Below are 12,514 nucleotides of genomic sequence, written 5' to 3' on the forward strand. Positions count from 1 at the left end.
AGCCGGGACGGGGAGCTAAGCTACTCAAGCTTCCGGGGCTTCTGGGGGGAGGTTATCCACCACCTTCTGAGCATCGACAAAATCAGCTGAGGATCCCTCCGGAGGATACCCAACTTCCTTGAATTGAGCCACGGCCCCCTCAAAACCCACGTATATGAAGCCGAGAGCCCTCTCAGCAACAGTAAGAGCAAATTCTTAAGACTCCAGGAAGTCCTCTTTGAAAGTCTCAGCCCCCTTTTCTAGGTCGGCAAGAGCGACCTTGGCAACCTCCTGAGCAGCCCTGATCTCCTCCTGAGATGCCTCGAGCCGGACCTCCGCCACTCGCAACTCATTCCTTAATTTCAAGGCCTCCGCTGCAAAGCCCTGGCGCATGTCATCCTCCCGCCTCTTCGAGTTGGCCTTTTCCTTCTCGAGGGCCTCCGTCAGGTCAGCCAGTTTTTTATCCAGCTCAGCTGAGGTTGCCTGGAAGGCCCGGGCATCCTTCCAGGACTCCTTCCTAAAATTCGTGGCTCGGAAAGCCACCTCGGCATTCAGCAGGGCAGCCTGTCAAAAAATGATCATTTAGCCAGGTTCAGAGAAGGCATCAAAAGACCAATCGAAAAACATTACCTCGACGCTGGCAGCGGTAGACCTCGTGACTAGCTCGGACCAGTTAAGCTCTTGGAGAAATTCCGCATCTGCTTCGGAGACGACGTCCCGAAGCACGGCTCCCGCCAGGGCAGAGGGCCCTGCCCCTATGATCCGGTGGTCGTCCCAGTACATATCATACAGGTTGGATCTGCAGCGAAGGACCTTGGAATGAGGGTCCGGTTTGAACTGACGCAGGGGCACAACATTAGTCTAAAGGGGCCCGAGCTCCCCGCTACTGCCGGACTGACCTAGAGGGCCGGGGGTGCTCGGCGCTCGTCCTTTCCGGGAAGAGGCGCCACGAGGGACTTCCATTGCCTCAGTAACCGTCACCACGGTGACCTCCTCAGTACTGGCCTCGGTGGCCACCGCTTTACCCTTGCTCGCAGCAGCTGAGATGGCCTTCTGCTGCTTGCGGGCTGCAACTTTTTGGATCAGGGCATTCATAACTCTGTTGGCTGAGACAAATAAAAGAAACAGGGTCAAGATAAAAAAAATAATAAATAAAATAAAATAAAAGAAGAGGCGAATGACTTAGGTTGGGCTGAATTCCATACCCTCATTGCCCTTGGGAGTGACTTTGGCTGAGCTGAGCCCATAATAGCGCAAGAGGTCCTCAGCTAAAAGGGTGGGGGTATGGAAACGCCGACCCCGGATGACCCCGAAGGGCTCAAGGAAAGTATGGCTCTTATGAAAGCTCGGAGGCGGAGAAGGGAACTCCGGGAGGGTAGCCCTCCATTGGGAATAGATGTCCCACGAATCGGAGGGTCAGACAAAAAAGAAGTGGTTTTTCCAAAATTTGTTAGAGCTCGGGGCCCCCTCAAAGAACTGGCAGTTGGACCGAGCTGAAAAATAGAAGGGACCCTCTTCTGACCTCTTGGGGAGGTAGAAATGGGAAAAGGTTAGGGGGTCGACCTCGAAAGCTAAGGCTTTGAAAAGAACCACAAAATTACACAGAGTACGGAAGGCGTTGGGGGTAAACTGTCCAAGGTGGATTTGGTAAAATTGGCTCAGCTCTTGAAAGAAGGAGGGGAGAGGGAATCTAAGTCCACCTTCTATTTGGTCTTCATAAAAAGTGTAATATCGAGGAGGGGGGTTATTGGCTCTATCCTCAGAATGAGGGAATATAAAATTATAATCACCAGGGGCGTAGGAGAGAGCTCGGATGCGAGGCTCGTCCGAAGCATCCACCCACGAAGTGTGGAGCTCGAACCAGGGTCAGACGTCTTGATTGGCTCCTCGAGGTGACTGAGGCTAAGCTGGTTCAGGACTGCTCCGTCATCACCAGTATTAAGGCGGGAGCTGACCCCCTCAGTCTCAGGACACTCACCTAACACCGGAACAATCTCCGCGAGGGGATCATACTGATCCACCTCTCGGAAGACCTCCTCAGAGGTTGACTGGGTATTAATGTTTGGGGAGGACATGAGATAAATACCTAGAGAAGATCGGGATATCGGGAGCAGTGAAGAGAAAAAGGAATTCTTTTGGAAGGTCGGAGCCGAGTTGAAACGAGAGGAAAGTAAGAAATGAAGTGAAGGGGGTGGCTGGTATTTATAGAGGGACCAGAAGGAGATCAGACCGTTGATTTCTAAGGGGTCGAACGGCCAAGATCGTCTCGAAATAAGTGAAACTAGCCGTTTGATTGACAGCTGGCAGTGACGTTTCGTGTTTAGGACAGGAACCAACAGGGCTAGAAGCTTGTGGCATCAGCTCTTCCTCAGCTCAACACGAGTAATGACAACTTAATCAAAGGGGTTGGGGACTTCGAGTCTAAGCTAAGCTACATCAGAACCTGGCCGCACCCCAGCATAGTATGGGGCTTTCTTTAGTTGCTCAGCCCGGCTAAAAGCTCAGTCTTCCAGATCAGGAAAGCCAAAAACTAAGACCTAAGCCAAAGGTTTTCCCTCCTTGGGTCAGCACATCCTATAACTTTATCATCTTCAACTCAGCACAGCTAAATGGTATTAAGCTCAGAGTAATCAGGGGCCACCGAGAGCTCAGACAACCACGAGCTTTTGGTCTTCAACGTCAGCTCGACTTGAGGGGGGGACTCGTGATACCCCCGGATTGAGGATGGGCTCAGCCCGCTCTCGGTGGCCCACCTAGTTGAGGACCCGGCCTTCGGAGGTCATCCGGGAGGTCATCCCAGCCGACCTCCCATATCACCAGCCCCGTCGATTGCAGAAGTCGGCTGACCTCCCTAGCCGACCTCCCAGCATGTAGCCAAGCCGACCTCCAAGACGGTGATATCGGGATGATTGAAGACTTCTCGGCTGAGCTCCCGAGCCGAGTTCCCGCAAGGTCCTGGCGGTAGGCGGGCTCATACCTACAAGAGCTCTTACTCAGACATTAAGCGTGTAGCCCACAGAGATTAAAGCCCAGAAAGGTAAAGCCCATTAAAGATCTAATCAAATCTGGCACAATATCTAAACCAAATCCGGCGCAAGATCTAATCAGATCTTCCAAAGATTCTGAGGATCTAAATCTACCAAACTAGGATTCTGTTGTTCTCCTATAAATACCAGGTTCCGTTCATTGTTTTATTCATTCATATATTCACATTCTCTCAGCACATACATTACTCTCTTAAAATTTCTATACTCTGACTTGAGCGTCGGAGGGGCTACGCCGGAACAACCTTCCGGCCCCCTTCTAACGTTCTTGCTTGTGTTGCCAGATTTCGAAAGTCCAATCCGAGCTCCCCGAGTGACGTGCCGACCTCCCAGCCAGCTTTCCAAGGTCTGATCAGAGCTCTCCAAGCGAAGGTCTAACCTCCCAGTTAGCATAACCGATTTCAGCAACATCACTATTGTTGAGTAAATCGAAATACAGCTTTTCCCCAAACATAGTAAAAAAATTTGGTAAGATCATCGAGATAAAAAAAAGATAAAACTCGAGGAATAATAATTTTATGTGGAGAATATCATGCAATTGAATATGAACAAAATTTAAAGTCAAACAAAATCTTCAATTTCTAATTCATCATCGCTGCATGCATGAGAAATAAGCTTTTCATAGATTGCTGCTCGTTTTGCTTTTGTCATTTGGCCTCCAAATTGATGAGTCACAAATAGAGACTCCATTTTAAGATCTAAGTCTACTGGTTGGCCAATATGATGCAAACCAAGAATGACAGAAAAATCAGTTGGTTTGAAAGGAATCTAAATATCATCACCAACAATCAAAGAGTACTAATTAGACAAAAACTTGTATGAGACGGTCTCACGGGTCGTATTTTGTGGTACAAATCTCTTATTTTGATCATCCATGAAAAATATTACTTTTTATGGTAAGAGTATTACTTTTTATTATGAATATCGATAGGGTTGACCCGTCTCAAAGATAAAGATTCGTGAGACCGTCTCACAAGAGACCTACTCCAAGAATTAATATCAAATCTCTTTAATAAGAAATAAATTTTTTGATTGCTGATAACAAGTTCAGGCATGTCAATCCAATTGCCAAAAGGTGTATCATTTATCCTAATCCTATGTTGTTGCCCAAACATCTGTTTCAGTTCTTCCATCGCATCTTTAAAGCAAGTGGGTGAGCGTCAACTATGGTATACTTTCACACTTTTGTTCATATATATATTATCGACAATGATCTCTTGAACAAAAATTTATAAACTGAACAAAAAAGAAATAGTATAATTAAATCAGGTAACCAAAAAAAAATATATCATCATAATGAAATTCCAGCACATGCCGTCTTTTTTCTAAAATTCAACCTATAACCATACAAACACTAAAATACTATTTCAAATATGTAAGCAAGTACCTTAACAATTATACCAACATTAGCAACCTATAAATTTGTGATATAGAGGAATAATCGAGAACTACATTGAAATTGCTAAACTTTTTCTTTCTTGTTCAACCATTCTAAATAACTATTTCAATATCAGGAAAATAACTGTGAATGTCATTACAAATCAACGACAAAAACTTGATAATCTAGGAATAATGAGTGATATCCCCATAAGAGTCCGGGTCATGGATGACCCGGTATATTGAATGGATATCCCAAATCTTCTTCTCAAGCCGGACATGTGGATGCCCAGAACATCTTCTTCCCGGGCTACCAGAAGCTCGGGCTCTCATATGAGCTCTAGGATGATTTCTACCGGGGTACCTCGATAACAATACCGCACTCGAGTGCTTGCTCAGGTAAAATCTTACCTCGATAAGCGTTCCTGACAAAATCCTAATGATGGGACACGACGGAAAAGTAGGACGGCGTGACAGAAAGTCAACATCTAAGATTACAATTGATAAGTAGGCACTGAAAGTAAGGTACTCATCACCTTCTTTCCTATAAATAGCAGGTATGTTTTACATTGGAAGGGGTCGGATACTCTTGTTTAAAAACTCTTGGAATTCACATATATCTTCACATATATTGCCTTTATCGTTCATCTTCACATGTTGACTTAAGCATCGGAGTGACTACGCTGGACACCTCCCGGCGCCCATTCACGAGTTCTTTTCATTGTCTGCAGGTCACGTTGGAAGCCATAACTTACAAATATACCTTCATCACAGATACATCTCCTTGCTCATTGTTACTTAAATACAATTCTCATAATCATTTGGTGAATTGCCCTGACCCAGCTCATCCGATTCACTCGGATATCATCATCGGCACCGTTTGTGGGAAATTGAGCTCAAGACGTTGACATGGCTCCTACAAGAAGGAAAAATCAAGACACTTTTCGGGTTCTGGGAGACAATGCACTTACCTATGGACAATGTGGTCGTCCGCCCACATGACCTCCACCTTTTATTACTTTATCTCTAGAGGATTTGGCTCGGATTATATCCGATTCAGTGGATATGGCAGTAGCAAGAAGTGCCCCTTCTCATCACGCACAACACGAAGGGGAGCAGGAGATGAGAGAGGAGGAAGTAAGGATGGAGGAGAGGGAATCCAGTGCTGGTTCAAAGTCTCCTACTGTGGCCAAGGAGTTGGAAGAGTTGAGGTAGAAGATGAGAGTTTTGGAGGGGCATATGGATGGTCGGAGTCATTCTCAGGTAATCGCTAAAGGATGCCCATTTGTTGATGCTATTGTCCGGGAACCTCTGCCCGGGCATTTTAACTCTGCCAAAATCAAGGACTATAATGGTAGCGCTGACCCGGAGGAGCATTTGGCTAGGTTTGAGAACATGGTCATGCCGCAATGTTATGCTGATAAGATCAAGTGCAAATTATTGCTGACCACTTTGGTTGACTCAACCCAAAGATGGTTTGAGGGATTGGCCACTCAGAGTATACATCCTTCCGAGGATTTCAGAAGGTGTTTCTACATCACTTTAGCAGCAACAAGAAGTACAAAAAGACTGTATTTAGTCTTTTTGAAGTAAAGCAGAGCCCATAAGAGAGTCTGAGGGCTTACGTTCGTAGATTCAACAGAGTTACTTTGGATGTCTCTTTTTGCGCCACCGAGACCAAAACTACTGCATTCACTCAGGGGCTAAGGGAGGGGGATTTTTTTCGGTCATTAACCAAGAAGATGCCTGGGGATTTTTTAGATCTGTTGGCTCGAGCACACAAAAGCAGAAAAGATAGGTGTTGAAGAGAGAGAGGGGAAACAAGGTATCTAGACCCGAAGAGAGAGTGTAGAGGAGGGGTAACCCGGGGCATTTCTCTCATCACGTGCCTTTGAAAGTTGCCTGGGATTGGGATGTCCAAGAGTATAGCAGAAACATGTCCCCCTCAAAAGTTTACCAGGTCCGAGAAAAAGGGATTTTGTACCCTTCACAAAGTGTGTCACCATAACAATGAGGATTGCCAAACGATGAGAAGAGATTATGTCCCACCCGCTGTCCAGGGACATAATCCACCAAATAAGAGGCCAATATTGCCACCCTTGGACAACTCGGCAGCCGGTACACAATGCACAAGAAAGTTCAAGAGGTGCCCCAAGTGGGAAAAGGAATAATGAGCCCGAGAGGAAAAGAGACTCACCCCCTGCCTTGGGGGTAATCAAAATAATATCTGGAGGTTCTACTGATGGTGAATACAATCGGGCAAGGAAGCCGAGGAGTAGGAGAGATTGCATGGAGGTGGAACGAGTAAGGAGGAGTGAAGCAGTTATCAGCTTTGGCCCGGAGGATCTTAAGGGTGTCAATCTTCCTCATAATGATGCCCTGGTTATCCAAGCTCGGGTGGAAAATTATGACATTATGAGGGTTTTCGTTGACTCGGGCAACTCTGTGAACGTTATTTTCAAGGAAATCCTCGTACAGATGGATTTGCAGGGGTACCAGCTGGAGACAGTGGAAAGGGTACTTTTTGGCTTTGTTGGCCATGCTGTTTACCCGGAGGGAGAAATTGTCTTGCACTTGACTTTGGGCACCAGGGAGTTGAAGAAGACTGTTATGACTACTTTCACTGTGGTAGATGCCCCATCATCGTAAAATATCATCTTGGGGCAGCCGGCCATGAATGAGTTGAGGGTCGTAGCATCCACATACCACCAGAAGATTAAGTTTTCAGTGGGAAGCCGAGTAGGTGAATCCGGGGAGATCAACTTTCTTCCCAGAAATGCTTTGTAGAAGCGGTCCAGGTGGACCAAAAGAAGGCGAGGAGAGAAGAGAGCGAGTGTGGGTGTAGAAGTGGAGAGGGCAGTAGAGAAGGGGGAAGTCCAGTTTGTGGCAGAGGAAGAGCAAGAGGTGGTGGAGATCAGGCCAGGCAAGGAGATCTGGATGGCTCGAGACCTTGACTTATCAACCCGGGTCAGTTTAATAGACTGTTTAAAAACTAATGTTAATGTGTTTGCCTGGTCCCATCAAAAATTGATCGGGATCTCTCCCCTGGTAGCTGAACATCATCTGAATATCCTCCCGGGATCTCAACCTGTGAAGCAGAAAAAGAGGCACTTTGGTCCCGAGAAGGACAAACTAATTGATGTACATGTTCGAGATTTGGTGCAAGCCGGCAATATTCGGGAAATACAATTTCCTACCTGGCTCTCGAATTGGTGCTGGTACCAAAGGCTACCGAGAAGTGGAGGATGTGTGTTGATTTCAGAGATCTCAACAAGGCTTGCCCCAAATACCATTATCCCCTGCCCAAAATTGATCAATTGGTGGATTCCACTTATGGATATAAACTGCTCAATTTCATGGATGCTTATCAGGGGTATCATCAGATTCCCCTGGCCAATAATGATCAAGATAAGGCCAGATTCATCACTTCGGGTGGTACATTTTGCTATGTTGTCATGCCTTTCTAGTTGAAGAACGTAGGGGCCACATATCAGCGTCTAATAAACAAATTATTTGAGAAGCATCTGGCAAGAAATGTATAGGTGTATGTTGACGACATCCTGGGCAAGTTTAGGGAGGTTTCTGGTTTCATTTCTGATTTAGAGGAGACTTTTGTCACTCTTATTCAATATGGGATTAAGCTCAATCCAGCCAAATGCATCTTTGGCGTAAAGAGTGGTAAAATTTTGAATTTTATGGTCACTGACCAGGGAATCAAGGTGAATCAAGAGAAATTCAAGTCAGTGATGAACATGTCATCCCCTCGATCTGTCCGAGAAGTGCAGAAGCTGATCGGGAGAATTGCTTCACTTTCTCGATTCATATCTCAATCAGCACATCGAAGTTATCCCTTCTTCCAGGTCCTAATGAAGGCGCGGAAGTTTGGGTGGAATGAAAAATGTGAACATGCCTTCCAAGATCTTAAGAGTCACCTGGCAGAGCTTTCTGTCTTAGTGAAGCCAGAGCCCGGGGAAAAATTTTTTGTCTATCTATCCACTACTGAGTATGATGTCAGATCAGTACTTATAAAGGAAGAAAGCTCTGATCAGAAGCCTGTTTAATTTGTCGGCCATGCTCTTAGAGGTTCCGATCTCCGGTATAGTGAAGTAGAGAATATAGCTCTGGCTTTGGTTATGACTGCCCAAAAACTGCGGCCTTATTTTCTGTCGCATCAGATTATTGTGCTTACTAGTAGTCCTCTCAGGAGGATTATGACTCGTGCAGAAGTATCTGGAAGAATGATCAAATAGACATTCGAGCTGGGAGAGTATGACAATGAGTATAGACCCCGGGAAGCTATCAAAGCACAGGCCTTGTCAGATTTTATGTCCAAGATGATCCAGCCTGATGAGGAGGATTTTTGGAGAGTATTCGTGGATGGGGCGTCTAGACTTTCTGGATGTGGTGTGGGAGTAGTGATAATAGCTCCCCCGGGAGAAAAGATAAAATTGACATTAAGAATTGACTCCCGGGTGACTAATAATGAAGTAGAGTATAAGGCTATTCTCGCCAATATTCGAGCTTCCCGGGAAATTGGAGCTTCCCAGATCATTTTGTATTCCGATTCATAGTTAATTACCCAGCAGATAAAGGGCGTTTATGAGGCTAAGGATGACAAGATGCTTAAATATCTAAAGCTCATTAAAGCACAGGCCGAATTCTTTGTGGATTGGAGCATTGACAAAATTCCCCGGGATGAGAATGGGGAAGCGAATGCTTTGGCTAAGATGGTCGCCTCTTTAACAAAATTCAATACCCGAGAAGTATTGCTGTTATCCGGCTAATTCTTTCCACGGATGAGGAGATATTTCCAGTGCGAGAGGATTCTTGGATGACATCCTTGATCAAGTTCATTGTCAACAAAGAATTACATGAAGATAAAACTCAAGCTCAAAAGATTAAGAGACAAGCTCCTAGGTTTGTCCTCTTAAATAATATCTTGTACATGAGATCATTTCAGGGGCCCATGTTAATGTTTTTATCTGTGGGAGAGGTGGATTATGTCCTCCGGGAGATCATGAAAGGTGTTGTGGAGAGCATCTCGGAGGAACATCATTGGCCCGAAAAACAATGCTTGTCGGATTTTGGTGGCCCAGTATTAGCCAAGACTCTGCTCGAGTGGTCCGGGCGTGTGATGGTTGTCAATATCATTCTAATTTTCAGCACAACCCGACCACTCTTATGAAGCCTATCTAGGCATCTTGCCCCTTTGATCAGTGGGGCATGACATTGTTGGTCCCTTTCCCGTTTCTCGGGCTCAGAAGAAATTTCTTCTGGTGGCAGTTGATTATTTTTCTAAGTGGGTAGAAGCCGAGCCCTTGGCCAGGATTACAGAGAAGGAAGTTTTGAAGTTTCTGTGGAAGAATATTGTATGCCAATTTGGAGTTCCTAGGAGACTAATTTCTGATAATGGGAGACAGTTCCAGGGAAAAAAGATCACAGCTTGGTGCAAGGAAATGAAAATCACTCAGTTTTTCACTTCTGTTGCTTATCCTCAAGAAAATGGTCAAACAAAAGTTGTAAACAGAATTATTGTGCAAGCCTTGAAAACTAGGCTACAGCGCAGAGGAAAAGACTGGGTGGAGGAATTGCCTAGTGTTCTCTGGGCATACAGAACTACTACCCGAGCACCTACTCGAGAGACTCCTTTCAACTTGGTGTATGGTTCTGAAGCCGTTCTTCCTGTTGAGATTGGACATTCTTCTGCTCGGGTAGAATCGTACCCGGATGATAATGATCAAAGCAGGGCAATGGAGTTGGATCTGGTGGAAGAGAAAAGAGAGCAGGCTATAATTCGAAGGGACGCTTACCGAGGCCGGGTTCTGAAATCATATAACAAGTGAGTCCGAATTCGAGACTTTCAAACAGGAGATTTGGTGATGAAAAAATTCAGTCCAGCCGAAGATGTTGGAAAGTTGGAAGCTCGGTGGGAATGACCTTTTAAGATAACCCGGAAGGTTAGTTCAAGAGCTTTTTATTTAGAGGATGCTCTAAGACGATCTCTCAAGCGACCATGGAATGTATTTCATTTCAAAAAGTATTATGCTTGAATGATGTAATTATTGCTTGAAGATATAATGAAAGTTCTTTTCTTCTCAGAAAATGTATGAATATTATAACCCGGGAGGTACAAATCCCCGGTTGATCTATAAGTCCCGGGACATGATCCCCGGCCCAAGGCTCCGTACCTTGGTTATTAATAAGGCCAGGGCTCCGCACCTCGACCATTACCAAGTCCCGGGACATGATCCCCCGCCCAAGGCTCCATACCTTGATTATTAATAAGCCCAGGGCTCTGCACCCTGGCTCGGGGCTCCGCACCTCAACAATTCCCAAGTCCCGGGACATGATCCCCGGCCCAAGGCTCCGTACCTTTGTTATTAATAAGCCCAGGGCTCTGCACCCTGGCTCGGGGCTCCGCATCTCAACCATTCCCAAGTCCCGGGACATGATCTCAGGCCCAAGGCTCTGTACCTTGGTTATTAATTAGCCCAGGGCTCTGCACCTTGACCATTCCCAAGTCTCGGGACATGATCCCTTGCCCAGTGTTCAAAACTCTGGTTATTTATAAAATCCAGGGTTCTGTACATTGAGTTAGGGGTTCTACATCTCGATCATTTTCTAAGTACAAGAATTTATACCCGGCTCAGGGCTCAACATCCCGACTACTTACTGAAGATACCGGCTACTTTACAACGTTTACAAAAATTCAGAGGTTCAACATTCACAAGTACTTATGAATAAAAAGAATCTGATTATTTCTAAGGCCGAGTATCTGACAAGTATTTATTAAAGCAATAGTTAAAGGAATTTAATTTATAAAAGCCCGAGGGAAAAAATTACAAAATAATTGAAAGAAAATTACAATACTACTCTATTTGTATCATTTGCCGTTTTAAAGGTGCGAAAATAAATTTTTTTTATTTTTTTTATAAGGCTCACATTTTGAAAATAAGCCATTTGAATAAATTGCATGCATGCAGTCCTATTGAAAATATCATTTAAAAATAGTCGGAAGTAATTACCAATAAAATATCACAGGAAATAAGCGAGTAAAAATCCTAACATCCAACAATGAAAACAACAGCATATAAAAATACGCATATCCTCTCAATATCATAAAATCATAAATGTGCGGAAGAACATAAGGTCCTCGGGTTGTGTCGTCCCGTAAATTCTGCCAACTCAAAGTTCAGCACCTCCATTCCCCTAGATATCAAGCTCACTTGCATCACATACGCCTAGTGAGTCTAAAGACTCAACACATCTGTACCATAAATAACAAGTACATACACATAACACACAGCAGTGGAAAATATCATACTCAACACATATTTCATGAACTTTAAAAGCGTAATGTAAACGTGTCATATGAAAAACATGTCCTAACAGGCCCTAAAACCTCAAACCCAACTCCTTAACCATCGACCAAATCCCTGAAAAGCTGCTGGAAATTTCACCCTTCCTAAATTGCACCCTAATGCACTAACCTTCCAAAATTCACGATACTAGCCTACCCCCGATGGTACCAGCCTACCCTAGACCTAGACCGACCCTACTAGACCTACTTGAGCCACGGTCACAGCAGCCCCATTCAGCCTACAAGAGCCACGATCGCTAGAACCCTAAAACCCCTTCACTCGAGTTTCCCTCCTCAACGCGTGCGACCGGCCATTCTGGTTGTTCCAGCGGTGGTTGGCCCTCCATGGGCAGTGACTCAGACCCACCAGGGTCTGGTCCAAGCCTTGTTTCAGCCTTTGCACCCCCTGTTCCATCCCATAACCGAACCACAGCCCCATCTGACCACATCCACGATACAACCCCTCGATCTTTCCACCTACAGAAACGACAATCGGTGTTAACCCAAAAACCACATCTTGACACCGTTATCATTTTCTTACAACTAAAAAACCGCAGCCCCTTCCACATCAATAAGAAAACGTGAGAGTTGAACAAGAAAAACGCAATAATCACATGTAAATCGAAATATTTTTCATGCACTAAGCTAGATCGGAATTTTCCATGGATAAATACGTTTTCCAGCATATAAAACATGTATGATGCGTAAAAAATGATACAAATCATGTCTTGCTGTTATAGACGCGAGGAGATCG

This window comes from Primulina tabacum, chromosome 13 (assembly GCF_025594145.1).
Source record: "Primulina tabacum isolate GXHZ01 chromosome 13, ASM2559414v2, whole genome shotgun sequence".
Taxonomy (NCBI): domain Eukaryota; kingdom Viridiplantae; phylum Streptophyta; class Magnoliopsida; order Lamiales; family Gesneriaceae; genus Primulina; species Primulina tabacum.